Source organism: Chlorocebus sabaeus, chromosome 20 (genome assembly GCF_047675955.1).
Source record: "Chlorocebus sabaeus isolate Y175 chromosome 20, mChlSab1.0.hap1, whole genome shotgun sequence".
NCBI classification, from domain to species: domain Eukaryota; kingdom Metazoa; phylum Chordata; class Mammalia; order Primates; family Cercopithecidae; genus Chlorocebus; species Chlorocebus sabaeus.
Window position 1 is genome coordinate 17,528,508 of NC_132923.1, and position 17,166 is coordinate 17,545,673.

At 38.6% G+C, this 17,166-nt stretch overlaps 1 protein-coding gene and 1 pseudogene across 4 annotated transcripts in view; both read left to right on the forward strand.

The window, feature by feature from the left end:
- WARS2 (tryptophanyl tRNA synthetase 2, mitochondrial) overlaps nucleotides 1-17,166 on the forward strand; it is a 120,009-nt gene that overhangs the window by 43,938 nt on the left and 58,905 nt on the right. The gene's annotated exons all lie outside the window — the stretch shown is intronic.
- On the forward strand, nucleotides 12,039-16,413 carry LOC119624268 (RNA-binding motif protein, X-linked 2 pseudogene; annotated as a pseudogene).

Genomic DNA, 17,166 nt, shown 5'->3' on the forward strand with positions numbered 1-17,166 from the left:
GATGATATCTCATTGTGGTTTTAATTTGCATTTCTTTAATGATTAGTAATGTTGAAGATTTTTTGAAATACCTGTTTGCCATTTTCATGTCTTCTTTTGATGAATGTCTATTGATTTCCTTTCCCCACTTTTTAATGGGATTGCTTTTCGTTTGTTTGTTTTGCTGTTGAGCTGAGTTCTTTGTATATTCTGGGTATTAGTCCCCTGTCAGATTAATAGTTTGCAGCTATCTTCTCCCATTCAACAGGTGTCTATTCATTCTGTTGATTATTTCTTAAACCAAAATTAAGCTTTTAAGTTTAATTAGGTCCTATTTGTCTATTTTTGGGTTTGTTGCCTGTGCATTTGAGGACTTAGTCATAAATTCTTTGCCTAGACCAATTCCTGGGTTTTATGCTAGTATTTTTATAGTTTCAGGTCTTATGTTTAAGTTTTTAATCTATTTTGAGTTGATTTATCTATATGGTAAGAGATAAGGGTTCAGTTTCATTCTTCAATATGTGGCTCTCCAATTTTCCCAGCATTATTTATTGAAGAGCTTGTCCCTTCTCCAGTGTAAGTTCGTGCTTATTCCAAATTTATTTCCTAATGAAAGTTGAAATAATTCTGATACTAAACCACACATTTATTCTCTACTAACTAGATGACATTAGGAGTTTGCTGTTTCTTCCTTATTGCTTAAGACATTAGTAAGATCAAAGCGTTTTCCTCCATATTGCTTTTGGTTCTTAGGAATCTCTGCAGTGGAAGGAAACTGTGACCCCCTTGAACCATAGCAGCAGCAGGTGAGCAGAAAAGGAACTCGATTTCAAAATATTTTGTTTTAAGATGTGTTTTGTTGTATTGAAGTCATCATACATCTGATATTGATTTTGAGATTCTTAATTCATTCTTTTTAAAGATTGAGATTAAAAAACCTAAACACATTTCCACTCAGTTTTCCCATAAATCCCATCCATTACGTCAATTCAAAACATCCTGATTCTGCAGTGTTGTGCTATGTTTCAGCCCTTGCTGAATTGGGAGTGCTCTCGGGTGTCTCATGGGGTATGTGCAGTACTGTCTTCCAGAAAAGAGAAAATGACACTGTATTCCAGGTTCAATGTATGCTCTAGCTAAGGGCAAAACTAGTCAAAAACCAAACTGAATTTATATTGAATTTCCCTATATACTTGTGAATGCCTCTTTCACAGAACATTATTAAAATAAATATCAGGGCCGGGCATGGTGGCTCACGCCTGTAATCCCAGCACTTTGGGAGGCTGAGGTGGGCAGATCACCTGGAGTCAGGACCTCAAGACCAGCGTGGCGGACATGGTGAAACCCCGTTTCTACTAAAAATACAAAAATTAGCCGGACATGGTGGCATGAGCCTCTAATCCCAACTACTCGGAAGGCTGAGGCAGGAGAATCACTTGAATCCAGGAGGTGAAGGTTGCAGTGAGCTGAGATCGTGCCATTGCACTCCAGCCTGGGTGACAGAGCAAGACTCTGTCTTAAAAAATAATAATAAAGGCCAGGCATGGTGGCTCACGTCTGTAATCCCAGCACTTTCAAAGGCCAAGGCAGGTGGATCACCTGAGGTCAGGAGTTCGAGACCAGCCTGGCCAACATGGCGAAACCTTGTCTCTGCTAAAAATAACAAAAATTAGCTGGGCGTGGTGGCAGGTGCCTGTAATGCTAGCAACTTGGGAGGCTGAGGCAGGAGAATCACTTGAACCCAAGGGGCGGAGGTTGCAGTGAGCTGAGATCATGCCATTGCACTCCAGCCTGGGCAACAAGAGCTAAACTCTGTCTCAAAAGAAAAATAATAAAATAAAATAAAATAAAATAAAATAAAATAAATATCAGGAAATTATCACGTAACATCTACTCTGAACTTTAAAGTGAGATTGCTTGCACTCTAAGGAGAGTTGAGGAACTTTATAAAGAGTTTATGAGGTAGCTTTTAAGCACTTATTATTCTAAGAGTGTTTTATTAAATTAATTTTAATGTATTAGGCATTTTTTTGTTTCGTTTTGTTTTATTTTGAGACAGTGTCTTACTCTGCTGCCCTGGTTGGAGTGCAGTGGTGTAATCTCAGCTCACTGCAACCTCCACCTCCTGGGTTCAAGCGATTCTTCTGCCTCAGCCTCCCGAGTAGCTTGGACTACAGGCACGTGCCACCATGTCCGGCTAATTTTTGTATTTTTAGTAGAGATAGGGTTTCACCATATTGGCCAGGCTGATCTCGAACTCCTGACCTCATGATATGCCCGCCTCGGCCTCCCAAAGTGCTGGGATTATTGTTCTGATAGTTGTAGGTATTGTTACCTGAAGGATGGCCAGCATTTGGATAGGCAGTCTGGGAAGGGATAATTTGAAAATTTTCCCTACTCATCTTGGCAAATGGCCCACCTCCATCTTCATCCATCGTGAGGACTCTGAGTGTCATGGGATTTAAGATGAGACTTCAGCTCCTGCATTTCATAAGCCTCATGTAGTATTCATTTCTACTTCATTCGTATGCATATATTGAATCCCTGCCCTGTTGGTGTTAGGGATAACAGCATGGTTCTTTCCCTCGAGGATTTCACTGGCTGGTGAGGGTAGTGGGCATGTAGGAAAAGTGAGTTACAGTACAACTATGTGCTATAATAGAGGGAGGACAAAGCATTGTAGTTGCTTACAGGAGCAAGTGACTCATCTTGTCCTGGGGATTTGTAGAGTGCTCCACAAATGTTGTAACAGCTGCACCGGGTCTTAAAAGATGTATTGAAATTTGTTAGGTCAAGAAAGGGATGCCAGGCAGAGAGAATTGCAAGTGCAAAGTCTTGGAAGTTAGCAAGAGTATGGAAGTAAAAGAAGTGTACAGTTCATGGAGTGGAATGGTAGAAGAAAAAAGCTGAAAAAGATAGACTTGATTCTTAGTAACCCAGTAGTGCCAGTGGGGTGGGAGGTCAGCAAAAAAGTTAAAATTGTTAGAAATATGAGACAACTTGAAAAATACTTTGTTATATTAAACATTGGATTGGTAATTGGGCTATTTTTTCTGCTACAGTATTTTTAAAAAATCACATATTTCTCATCAAGATAGAAAATAAAGAAAATCACTTCAGTGTAACTCAACTGATGACATTTCAATAGCATTGTTCTTACCCAGCTGGGGTTCCATCTGTCCACACAAAACAGCTCTGTTCCACTTGGTACATGCATTTCTCACTGTCCTTTACTGTTTGATGGTCCAGACATGAGCATTTACAGTTACTTTCTCAGTAACTATAATTATTTGATAGTAACAGCAAAACAAAAGTCTATGTTATTTTTCCCAAAAATGTCCAGGAGTTTACCAGTTTAGGCAAGCAATGGTATCACTTGTGGTACCAAGTATTTTATCATTAATAGCTTTTCATGGTACAGTAATTTGTCATCTAAGTAGATGAAAAGTAATGCACTTTCAAGATACATTTTCAAACCACATGTTTGAAATTGTCAAAAATAAGAGCACTATTTTATTTTTTAAATAGAAACATTGTAATTGTACATATTTATGGGGTGCTATTTAATATTTTAATACATATGTATATAGTATAAAGAGCTATATTCTATCTATGCTAATTATTTTATCTGTTCAAATGTACTATAGAGAAGAATTATGTACAACATGTAAAAATTTCCAGTGGGGGAAGAAGTCTCAAAAACTCATAAGTAAATTGCATTTAAAATTTTTACAGTTTGAGTGTGAGTGTTGATTTTATGGTGACTATTAAAAATTATAAGTTATTGACTTAAAGCATATTTGCAAAAGTAGAATATACCCATATAAAGCTACAAAATACATAAAAATCAGAATTGAAAGTGTATTGTTTACTGCAAAAGGGACATAGTAAATATTTCACTGGTGAATAAAGTAAACTTGTTCGAGTTGTTAGAAAAGCAAAATAAGGCCGGGTGCGGTGGCTCACCCCTGTAATCCCAGCACTTTGGGAGGCTGAGGGGGGCGGATCATGAGGTCCGGAGATCCAGACCATCCTGGCTAACACGGTGAAACCCCGGCTCTACTAAAAATACAAAAATTTAGCCAGGCGTGGTGGCTGGCGCCTATAGTCCCAGCTACTTGGAAGGCTGAGGCAGCAGAATGGCGTGCGCCCGGGAGGCGGAGCTTGCGGTGAGCCGAGATTGCGCCACTGCACTCCAGCCTGGGCGACAGAGCGAGACTCCATCTAAAAAAAAAAAAAAGAAAAAGAAAATATAAAGAAGAACATTATTTTGACCTTTACATTTACAACTTGATTACTACAAGAATGCTCATATTCCAAATAAAATAATTTACATTAGAGAAACAAAACTATGGTGCTGCATTACTTTACAAGTGAAATAAATATTTCCTCAGTGTATTAAACAATACATTATAAGCTAACTTAATAACAATTTTAAAATTGCAATCAATTTATGCAAGGAATCAGGAAACGAAAGGCTCTCTTAATTAAAGAAATGTCCTTGAATTTTATTAGGCACAATAAGACAACTGACTAGGAGTGTAGAGTTATTTTATAAACATATAGACACACAGACACACACAGAGCAAGTGCAAATTAGAACCATGATGGTGCCACTAAACATGAGTGGAAGGTTCAATGTGATGGTAAAATTTTAGAGGAAGAACTAAGTACTCGATTGTATCAAATTTTAAGGTTTACCAGTAAATTTGAGAAACTTAAAACTCTTCAGTGCCCCCCAATACTGACACTTCCTTGATAACACCCTCTCTGCATCTCTATATAGATTGCCAGTTTCTTTAAAACTTGTACAAGAGGCTCAAAGATATGACATGCAGTAATCTGTGTGGTATGTGAAAAATATATTGGACTACTGGCCGGGTGCAGTGACTTACCCCTGTAATCCTAGCACTTTGGGAGGCTGAGGCGCATGGATCACAAGGTCAGGAGTTCAAGACCAGCCTGACCAAGATGGTGAAACCCTGTCTCTACTAAAAATACAAAAATTAGCTGGGCGCGGTGGCAGGCGCCTGTAATCCCAGCTACTCCGGAGGCTGAAGCAGGAGAATCCCTTGAACCCGGGGGCGGCAGGGGGCGGGGGGTGGCGTGGAGGTTGCAGTGAGCCTAGATCGCCACTGCATTCCAGCCTGGGCGACAGAGTGAGACTCCGTCTCAAAAAAAAAAAAAAGAAAAGAAAAGAAAAGAAAGAAGTCTTTAGTTCACAGTGAAAGGAATGTTGACTTTGAAATTATGGATTTATATTAATGTCACTGTAAACCAGTGGGAATGGTAATTTTTAAACAAACTTGCTAAATATTGAGAGACTAAACTACTAAGTTAATAAATTACATATAGCAGTGTAGCTTTTCGCTCTAGATGGTGTCTCACAATGGATTTCTGTTGCTTGACTATTTTCTTAGTGAATATTTAAACTAAGGTAGTGACTGAGATTTAGTGATCTGGCTAAGTATTTTGAAAGACATTTTGAATAATATAGTTTAGTGTTAACAGGGAATTAATATGATTTTTTTCTTACTCATTTCACCTTCCCTGTACTGTATATTTGGAATTGATTATTAAAAAAACTCCAGAAGAAAATTAATATATATAGGACTATTTTTTCCCTAACCTTATAGACTGTCATTCAGAGCTTCCAGAGATTACTGAGATAATCTTTTAAACATAAAGAGGGATGGTGAATTAATGATTGGCTGATACTGGTTTGCAAATTTGAATTTTTCTTTCTTTTTTCCTCTGAGGTTATTTTATTACATACAAGAATTCTTTGTAAAGGATGAAATGGAGAGATGTAGGTCAGAGGATACAAAGTAGTAGATATGTAGGATGAACAAGTCTAGAGATCTAAATACAACATGAGGACTATAGGCAATAAAATTGTACTGTATTTGGGATTGATACTAAATAAGAATGTAGCTGCTTTTGACATAAAAACAAAGGAAATCGATAGCTATGTAGGATGATGGATATGTTAATTTACTATAGTAACCTTTTTGGTATCTGTATATATCCCATAATATCATGCTGTATACCTTAAATATACACAATAACATTTATTTTTTAGAAAAGAAGTTTTTATAAAGAACTTCAAAGAAAATTTAAAAGCATATTTACTTGTTTTTTTAAGGTAAAAGAAATAGTTTACTGCTTATTTAAAAAAAAACAAACACATATCTCAGAACTGTTTGGGCTGGGGTAATTATGCCAAAAAACAATCTCAAGATTTCAAAGGGAAAAAAAAGTCCTTTTGGAGAGCAATAATTGATCATGGAAGTTGAAATAGCGCATGCCATACTGCTTCATCTGGAAAATGGTATACAATCAATTATTATTATTATTATTATTATTTTTACCAAAGGATATAAGTGTTTGCTAAGTTTAAATTTACATTTTTCTGAGTGATTACAGCGTAATGAAAATTTCAGGAGCTACGGTTTAAATGAAAGAAATAAATGGAGCAAAGTCAACTATGTGCAGTAATTTTACGGAATCAATGCAAATGTGATCTTAGAACTTTGATCCCAGAGCAAAGTAACAGCAACTTCATCTATGATTACAGCCCCTTAGTTGATGGCTGTTTGTTTATTTGACATGGTCTATGTAATAATGCTTCCTGCCTCTCAGCACCTCTACCTACATCCAGTTGTAGTTGTGGTTGTGTCAGTCACCATAACCAGTGCAGAATACCTTTATTCTACTCTGCATTCCTGAGCTACTCTGCATTGCCCCAGGGCTTGCACAGTCTTGGAAGAGAAGGCCAGTGTCCTGAATGTGAATTTCTTACAGAAATAGTAACCAGATTACAGATCCTGAACAACTGACCTTACTTACCTTATCAGTTTAAGACATTAGTCATGTGTGCTGTTAATAGTTTTCTAAGGCTGCCATAACAAAATACCACAAACTGGGTGGCCTGAAAGAACAGAAATGTATTCTTTCACAGTTCTGGAGGTTAGCAATCTGACACTGAGGTGTTGGCAGGGCATGCTTCTTAAGACTTGAAGGAAGAACCCTTCCTTTTCTCTTCCAAGCTGCTGGTGGCTCTTGGCAATCCTTGGGATTTTCTTGAATTGTAGCTGCATCACTCCAGTCTCTGCCTCCATTGTCACGTGGCCCTCTTCCCTCTATGTGTCTGTGTGTCTTCTCTTCTTTTAAAGACACCAGTCATTGAATTTAGAGTCCACTATAATCCAGTATGACCTCATCTTAACTGATTACATCTGTGAAGATCCTATTTCCAAATAAGGTTACATTCTGAAGTTCTAGGTGGACATGAATTTTGGAGGGACATAATCCAACCCACTACACCAAGCAATGGAAATACAGTACATTTAATTTCCCCTAGAATAATGACATGTCATTTTGTTTACGTTTTAGGCTTTAATTTATAGATCCTGAAGATTACTCAGTGGTTTTTCGGTGAATATGATACTTGCTTTAGTGTTAGGATAATCAATGAAAAATAGCATGTTATAAAATGTTAAATGTAAAACTTGAACCCTAAATTTCTCATAAGACTTCTCACTTGCTTAATTAATGTTGATTCATGGGGATAATTGCCTTGACTATGTCTCAGTAATCTGCATGTATTTGAAGTCAGGTTATGAAGGATTTTATACACTAAATTAAGGGTTTGGATTTGACTCTGTGAAAAAGGAAGAATCAGTGGAGATTCATTACTTTTAAATGATAGTTCAGGTAGTAGTGTAGAATAAACTCTGAAAAAAGCTATTGAAACAGCACAGGTGAGACGATTGTGGTTTAGATTACATTGATGGAGATGGAGAAATGAAATTGTATTGAGAAATATTTCTGATGATTTAGTACTTGATTAGATGATGAAGATAGCTAATATTTATTAAGTATTTTCTATGTGCCAGGCACCAATCTAAACACTTTTTATGTATTAATTTAATTCTTGCAATTCTCCTATAAATCAGTACTATTAAAATTTTTATTTCAGGTGATGAAACTGAGGCAAAAATACTTGCCAAAGATCACATAGCTAGTAATTGGAGGAGGCAGGATTTGAACCATCAGAATCTGGTAAGGGAAAGGAAGGAGTTGGAGGTGAATCTTAAGGTTAGGAGATTAGGTAGATGGTTGTATCATTAGCCAGAATTGAGAATACAGTGCAGAATGGGGGAGAGTTGACCTGAAGGTCATGAATCAGTAGATTTAGTTTGGGATATAGTATTAAGTTTGAAGAGCTACTCATGAGAAGTAGGACAGGTGATAGTAAGTACTAAAAATAATATTTGATGTTAATTAATTTTTTAGATTAATTTCCTTAATAAAGATAATGTCATTTTAAATGTATACATTATGCAGCTATGGTAAAACGTGAAGAATTGGTGATGCTGTCTACTAGTCCTGAAAAGCAAGAGTGCCTTAACGGTGCAGTTCCTTGTGATAACACATTCTCATATCATCCCTACATTAAGTTAGGTAGGCAAATAACTATCTTACCTGGAACTTTGTGAATGTTTTGGTCAGTCAGAGAAAGTAGAGGAATTCCTAAGTTTGTACCCAGCCGGTCATTAGTGAATTTACTTCATTACCAATTCCCTTTACACTCTTACTCTTTGATTCACACATCCCACCAAATATACCCCTGCATTGCTCTAACCATGGGGAATTCTAGTTCAAACTGGGCAGTTTATGGGAACTGCTTTTGTTGAAATGATTAAATAAAGAAATGCCTGTGAATTCTCCTTCCGAAGCACCGCCTGTTTTCTGTGTCATTTTGGTCTCATTAATCAGTGTTGCAGCCAGGCAGACACTGTGCTGTGTATTTTACTGTCCTCAGCACAGCGGCTTCTACGTCTCTGCTCCCAGGCCGACACATTGGGGAAAAAGAGAGAGGGAAACCATCAATCTTCCCAGTTGCACATGTCAGCAGTGATTCCTTCCCCCTTCCTGTTGGCTGTCTCTCTCACCACCTGTGTTTAGAATTAGCACTGAAGCTGCTGCCCAGATGAATGAGAACCACTGTCCTTGTCACCTGCCCTGGTATGGGCCACCACTTCTCAATGAAACAAGTATTTCAAGCAGTCAGTTATCTTTAGCGTGAGCAGTGTAAGAGAATCACACACCCCTTAGAAGTTTATTATAACATAAAATTAAAATTTTAGGCCATACATTCTAGTGAATCAAAGGGATAAAAGCAAATAATTTCTTGAGTGCCTTGCTATCTTCACATAGTCTCCCTCTGAAGTACATATGGCTGAAGTTGATCGACCTGGGTTCAAGTCGTGGCTCCACTATTTACTAGCTATGGATGATTCATTTAACCCTTCTGTGCCTCAGTTCCTTCATTCTTGTAAAACAAGGATGATAGTACCTCAGAGTTTTTATGAGGATCAAATGAGATAATACATTTATAGCTCTTGCTATAATGCTTCCCATGTAGTAAGCACTCAATAGATATTAGCTATTATTACCATTAACCCCACTGTCCAAATAATAAAACTGAGTTTCAGAGAGGTTACATAATATGCAAAAGGCACTAGGAGGCATAGAAGGAATCTGAGCCTAGCACTCTCTGATCCTCAAAACTCATGTCCTTTAGATTACACTTCATTTTACAAATAATATCTGAACTTAATAAATCATTTAACATTGTCTGTGTCTTAATTTCCCATTACTTAAAATGAAAATGGTAATAACCAACATTCCTGTTAGTATGAGACTCTTTTAGTTACATATCAAGTAATTTGATCAGACCATATGCCGATAAACTAAGCCTATTTTTCATTTGAGATGGGATCTTGCTCTGTTGTCCAGGTTGGAGTATGGTAGCACAGTCATGACTCACTGCAGCCTCAATATCCAGGCTCAAGCAATCCTCCCACCTCAGCCTCCTGAGTAGCTGGTACTACAGACATGTGCCACCATGCCTGGCTAATTTGCCTTTATTTATATTTTATTTTGTTTTATTTTATTTTATTTTATTTTATTTTATTTTATTTTATTTTATTTTATTTTATTTTATTTTATTTTATTTTATTTTTCTGGTAGAGACAGGGTCTCCCTATGTTGCCCAGGCTGGTTTCAAACTCCTGGCTCAAGTGATCCTACCACCTTGGCCTCCCAAAGTATTGGGATTACAGGTGTGAGCCACTGCATCTGGCCTAGGCTTATTTTTAAAATTTGGTGACAGAAAAATGACATGCATTTTTAAAAATGTTAAACAATACAAAAAAGTCAAAAAGGAAGTAATTACTCCCATTTCCTTGTATAACCACTAGTAAGTTAGGTATGTAGGCTGTCTTCCTTGTCAGCATTTATCTATTTAACAAATGTCTATATAGAACCTTCAGGGGAGTACTGTCATTCCTCCCATTTTACAGCGAAGGAAGTTCCCTGTTTTGCACAAGGAAGCACAGCTGGTGCACAAGAAGGCTGGCATTGGACTCACATGTCTGACTCTAGATTTGTGCTCCTCACCACCCTGTGCCAATTCTCAGTACTGAACAGGACCTACCTTCTTATTTATTCCATAGTATTTCATTATATAAAAAGAAAACTATAACTTATTTACTATTTCCCCTACTGATGGACATTAGTTACTTATAATTCTTTTTTTTTTTTTTTCCTTCAACTTTAAAGCTCAGGGCTACATGTGCAGGATGTACAGATTTGTTACATAGGTAAATGTGTGCCATGGTGGTTTGCTACACAGATCATCCTGTCACCTAAGTATTAAGCCCAGCATCCATTAACTATTCTTCCTGATGCTCTCTCCCCCCAACCTGACAGGCCTCAGTGTGTGGTGTTCCCCACCATGTGTCCTTGTGTTCTCATCAGTCAGCTTCCACTTATAAGTAAGAACATGTGGTATTTGGTTTTCTGTTCCTGGGTTAGTTTGCTGAGGATCATGTCTTCCAACTCCATCTGTGTCCCTGCAAAGGATATGATCTCATTCCTTTTTGTGGCCGCATAGAATTCCATGGTGTATATGTACCAGTATAATTCTTTCATAATTAAATAATCAGGGGGAACAACAGATCTTCTTACATTCTTGTGTGAGTATTTCTATAGGAAAGATTTCCATACATTGAATGGTTGGGTCAAAATAAAACAAAATTTTGATCTCCAGAAATGGTCAGATTACTGAGCGCTTACTCTGTGCCAGGGTTATACTAATAAACTTGTCACAGTCCTCCTAACCACCCTACAAGTTAGGTACTATTATTATCCCTATTTTATATGTGTTAATTGCCACGTAAGTAATTGGGCAAATCTTGAATCCCAACAGTGTGGCATTAGATTCTGCCTCTCAACCACGGTTTATAACCAAGCTAGTTATCACAATCATATTTTAGTGCTTGGTTTTGTCATTCTTGTAACTTACTATAAGGTTGAGTTAACAATCTGAGCTGACAGAAGGGTCTGAACTGATGCAAATGTGGTCTGTCTACCTGTAGTCTTATATCAGTCTACAGGTTGGATGAGAAAGGGAGCCATGATTGGCTGGAACGTGAGACTTATTTGCTCTTGGAAGAGGTGAAATAACAGTCAAAGAAATCCCCTTTTTTGTAAATTATTTTATGCCAGGAAAATAACTTTAGAAATGTTTTTTCCTGTTCGTATTGTGAGTACTTTGTAAGAAATTCACACTGTCTCTCAAAGGTTCAGAACACTTGAGATAGTCATGGAATTACATCATACATTATATATAAGAATTACTGGGCATCTCAGCTTCACTTACCCAAGGCCACCTGGTGTTAGTCCAGGACTTGGCCAACCAACTGAGCTAACCATGAGACCCACTTACAGTGCTTGACTGTTGAATCCAGACTTTCTGGTAGGAAAGATCAGAAGGAAGTAGGGAGTTTGCCAAGCAGGGACATGGGTAGAAAAATATATCTCTGCAGAGATAATTTTGTCTCCAATCCATTGGAGTGTTTTGATATTGAACACTCCTCAGTGGTATTACTTCCTTGGTGATGTCCAGGCTATATATGCTTTCTAAATCCCTAAGCCATAGAGATTTATGGACGTGGACTTTGCCGAGTAAGTCTCTCTAGGCGTCAAAGATGGCGTGCCTACTTGTTGTCACAGGTGTCTTCTGTCACCAGCATAGAGGCTATGACCACAGCTTCATAATCTTCTGTCCTTCATGGCTGCTGCATGTAATATCCAAACTGCTGGGAGCCAAAGCGGCCTCTGCCCATACGTGATTAAATCACTGCCTTAGAGATTTCATTCTCTTGAAATGTAAATTACTAGCAAGTGAACTTACTCCTCATATTTTTCGTCCTTTTATTTGTGTCTGTGTTTGTGTGTGTGTGTGTGTGTGTGTGTGTGTGTGTGTGTGTGTGTTTCAGTGTTTCCTAGCAGGTTGGCAGCTTTGGAAGATAATTATGTAGCAATTGGCTTAGAACAGTGGTGTCTCATTCATGGCCTCATGTTAGAATCACCTGGGGAGCTTTTAAAACTCCCATTGCTCATGCCAAATCCCAGACTGATTAAATCAGAATCTCTGGGGGTGGTGCCCAGGCATCAGTATTTTTTAAAGCTCCCAAGTGATTACAGTGCAGCCAAGATTGAGAACTGTTGGCTTAGAAGGGACCTTCTCTTTTTCATTCATAATGTTTTTATCTGTACCTCATTTTCTGCAGTTGAAGTGAATTTTAAGAATAGATTATTGGTGCCCAAAGGCCTCACTCAAACTTTAGCATACATCAGAATCACTGGAGAGGCTTGTTAAAGCAGGGTTGCATAAATGTTCTCATTTCTTCTTCTCTGATAAGCCCCACTCTTAGAATTCGTGATTTAGTAAGTCTGGGTTGGAACCCAAGACTGCATTTTTAACAAGTTCCCAAGCCATGATGATACTGCTGGTACTGGGAACACACTTTGAGAGTCTCTGCTCTAGTCCCTTCCTCTCACCTTCTTTCTGCTCTTTTCTTTTCCACCAGCGGTGACCAGGGCTGCTACCTCTGGCAGTCCATACAATATCAGTGTTAGGAAAGGCAATGAATGCATAAGGATGTTTAACCTGTTACCCCACCTCAAAGTAATCACACAATTTAAAAAGAATTTACTGTATATACAAATACAATTTCCTCTGCATGCATAATTGCTCCCCTTAAGTCCTTTCTCATACAAAATCAAAGCCACCACTGAATAGATTTCTGGTGTCCAAAATGGACCTTGGATTCCGCCTTCCTACAGAAACAATTTTATGGATGCTGCTTAGGTACAGATGAAATCATGCCGTTAAAACCATTCTTCAAGAATATTATAGGCTCAAAGAGACTTTGATGGTCTGCTTCCCATTTAAAGAATTCAATTTCTGAGTTTCAAAGAACCCGTTTTTAAAGAAACTCTTAGAATGTAACTTAACAATTGCCTGCAACTGAAACATTTGGCTTATTTTGTTTATAGTTATTTTACCCTTTACATTTGGAGCTAAAGTATGGGAGAAAGGATTTGTCATGATTCAGTTAGCATTTATTAGGGGACCACAATGTACCTGGCGCTGTGCTATTTACTGGGTATATAAAGAGGGAAAAGATAGCCCCTGCCTTAGAAGAGCTCATGTTCTAGGCGGGAAAATAAATCTATGGAGCAAATAAAAAAAAAAATTTACCAAGTTACCAATGTGATATGTGCAATAATGAAGAATTGATGAAGGAGGCATCTGTTCTTCTGAGCGAGAGAAAGAGAGACATTGATGGTGTGTGTGGTAGAGCATGGAGCATGTGTGGGTGTGTTTAGTAAGAGGAAGGAGCATGTTTAAGAGTCTTAGAATCAGGGAGAGATTGTTAGGGCCTAATAACTAAGGGGGGTTCCCCATGCAGAAAAGAGGGTAAAGGGCATTCTAGGATGATGGAAGAGTGTGAATGCAGAGGGTAATACTCTACAGAAGAAAGGCAAGTAGTCAGCTGCGTTCCCCAGGAGGTGTGATTGGAGAATGACTGGGAAGGGCATTGACCACTCCACAAAGTCAGTCTTATCTCAGAGGAAGAAATGAGAAGAGTTATGCTAAGTCAGCATATGTGATATTTGCACCTCTAGCCCATATTTTACTATCTTTCTTCTCCTGTATATTCCCCAATATCGTGAGGAAGACAGTTTCAATTTCAACAAAATATTAATACTTTGAAAATGTCTAAAAGTGGTTTTCAGACTGTGCTCTGAGAAGCCCCCTTGTGCTTGTCCGGGGTGAGGTCAAAAGAGCAGTCAGGACCCACCAGAGCTCCCCCACTGACTCTGCTATTATCCATCTACCTCTGAAGCTTTTCTTTGGAAAATTCCACTTATTAGGCACATCTAAGAATATTATATTTGAAAAAGGGTATACAATTAGAAAAGTTTTAAAACCAATGTGATTTAATCCTCACATGTTTAGTAACAGTCTGACAACTTGGTGTGGATAGCCACATCTCTCAGCTGCTGGCCAAAGGATAAATGTTCTCAGATAATTAGCTGAAGAGGGGAATCAGGCAGGTGTCGATATGGATGTGTGAGCAGTGATAATTGTTGGTATGATAAGCGTTTAGTTGGCCACAGGAGATGATGACAATATCATATACCCCCAGAATGAACACTTGAAAATCAATGTTAGAATTTTCTTATGAATGCCAGGTGCAATTGCTCACAGCTGTCATCCCAGCACTTTGGGAGGCCAAGGCAACAGGATCACTTAAGGCTAGGAGTTTGAGACCAACCTGGGCAAGACAGCAAGACCCCGCCTCTACAAGAAATTTAAAACATTAGCCAGAATATGCACCAGGCTGCCTTGCCTGGGCACTGATACCTGAATGCTGAGCGCGAGCCTACAGAGGTGAACCCTTTAACTAAGGTGAAGCTAATCAACGAACTGAATGAGTGAGAGGTCCAGCTTGGGGTGGCCAATAAGATGTCCTAGCACTCCTAGTACAAGGACAGCACCTGGATCTTCCTGGGAGGGCTTCCTTATGAGCTGACTGAAGGGGACATCATCTGTGTGTTCTCACAATATGGGGAGATTGTTAACATTAATCTCATGTGGGACAAGAAGACTGGGAAATCCAAGGGATTCTATTTCCTCTGCTATGAAGACCAGAAGAGCACAATTCTGGCCGTTGACAATTTTAATGGGATCAAGATCAAAGGAAGAACTATCTGAGTGGATCATGTGTCTAACTACAGGGTTCTAAGGACTTAGAAGAAATGGACGATGTGACCAAAGAGCTCCAGGAGAAGGGCTGTGGGGCTCGTACCCCCTCACCAAGTTTGTCTGAGAGCTCTGAAGATGAAAAACCAACAAAAAAGTGCAAAAAAAGACAAAAAGGAAAAAAAGAAAATAAAAAGAGAAAACTGACCGGGAGATACAGGCAGAGCAACCATCCTCTTCGTCACCCAGAAGCAAGACAGTAAAGGAAAAGGATGACCCTGGCCCTAAGAAGCACAGCAGCAAGAACTCGGAGAGAGCTCAGAAGTCAGTGCCCAGGGAGGGGCGGAAGCTCCCCAAGGCCAGGACTGCCTGCTCTGGTGGGGCAGAGAACCTAGAGAGGGAGTTGAAGAAGGAGAAACCAAGCACGAGCACAGGTCCTCAAGCAGGAGGGAGGCAAGAGAAGAAAAGACCAGGGATAAGGACAGAGGGAGGAGCTCAGACACACTTTCTAGCCCGTACAACGGGCGTTCTGAAGGGCGTAGTCATAGAAGTCGAAGTAGGAGCCAAAATAAATCCATAGGCATGAAAGGACCTGGCGCTGCCCGGAGCGGGAGTCCTCGAATCCCAGTGACTGTAGGCGTCACTGAAGACTGTTAAGCTGCTCAGTAGATTTGGAAATAATTATGTTTTCTAAATGCAGTCAAGTTCAGTTGGGTTGTTACTATTTTTGTATCTAAAGCTCCTGGGGCTGGATTCTTTTAACCTCTTGAGTATTAGAGTCATTGAGAGGGCTGCAGTTTCAACAGCTACATATCCTGGATATTCTTCCTACCATTCATTGTCCCTGAACCAGAGTATGTGTCCTGAATTTTGGTTCATAAATATGGCTCTTGAACCCATAGACCCCAGTTAAAGATGGAATTTTCAGGAAAGGGAAAATACCAGATAATTCCAGAATTCTAGTTTTGTGTTTGATATTTAGAGCTCAGCATCGTGGGACCTTTCCAGTTACTAGGTTTGGACAGCTTGCTGTGAATGAATGGGATAGGATTTTTAACATCAACCAGCTCCATGCCCAAAACCACCTGTTTAAAAACATGTTTAATGTCTTTTCTTTTTCATTACAACTTTTTTGTTTGATAGACCTCTTTCCAAATTTTTCCTTGCAATGTATTTATTATTTATTTGTATTGAGGTGAAATTCACATAACATAAAGTTAACCATTTTAAAAGGAACAATTCAGTGACATTTGGTACTGAAAATCCACAATGTTGTGTAACCATCGCCTCTGTCTAGTTCTAAAACATTTTTTATCATCCCAAAATGAAACCCTGTACCCATTAAACAAGAACTCTCCATTTCCTCCCTCCTCCCCGTCCCTAGCAACCACCAATTGACTTCCTGTTTATGGGTTCGCCTATTCTGAATATTTCATATAAATTGAATTATACACTCACAAAAAATTAGCCAACATAGTTGTGTATTCGTCTAGTACCAGCTGCTTGGGAGGGTGGGCGAACTGCTTGAGCCTAGGGGTTTGAGGCTGCAGTGAGCTCTGATCATCCACAGTACTCCAGCCTGGGCAACAGAGAGACACCCTGTCTCAAAAAAAAAAAAAAAAAATTCTTATGAGGAAAAACTAACTTTTAAAAACATTTTATATCATTTTTTATACTTTTAAAACTGTAGTGCTTCTTGATGTATTACCTGTACTTACTGTCCTGTTCAAGATAAAAATATGCTGTGTTAGTTAGTATGTTATGGCAAGAATATGACACTTGCTGATTTGGTTTAGCAAGTAGTGTTATTAGGAATTAAAATATTTTGCACTGCATTTAATTTTCTAATTATTTATGTCATGTTTAGATAATTGTTAATTTAGTTTTAATCATCTTTCTAAGAAAAAAAAGGACTTGCCTCCTTATTCTTTACTTACATATAAACTTTGCATTTAAATATAGATTAACTGCCCTGAGGTGATGATGTAATCCTTCCTGGGAGCCAAAGCTTCATGACTTTATATTTCATCATTTCTGTTTCCTGGGGAGACAGAAAAAAA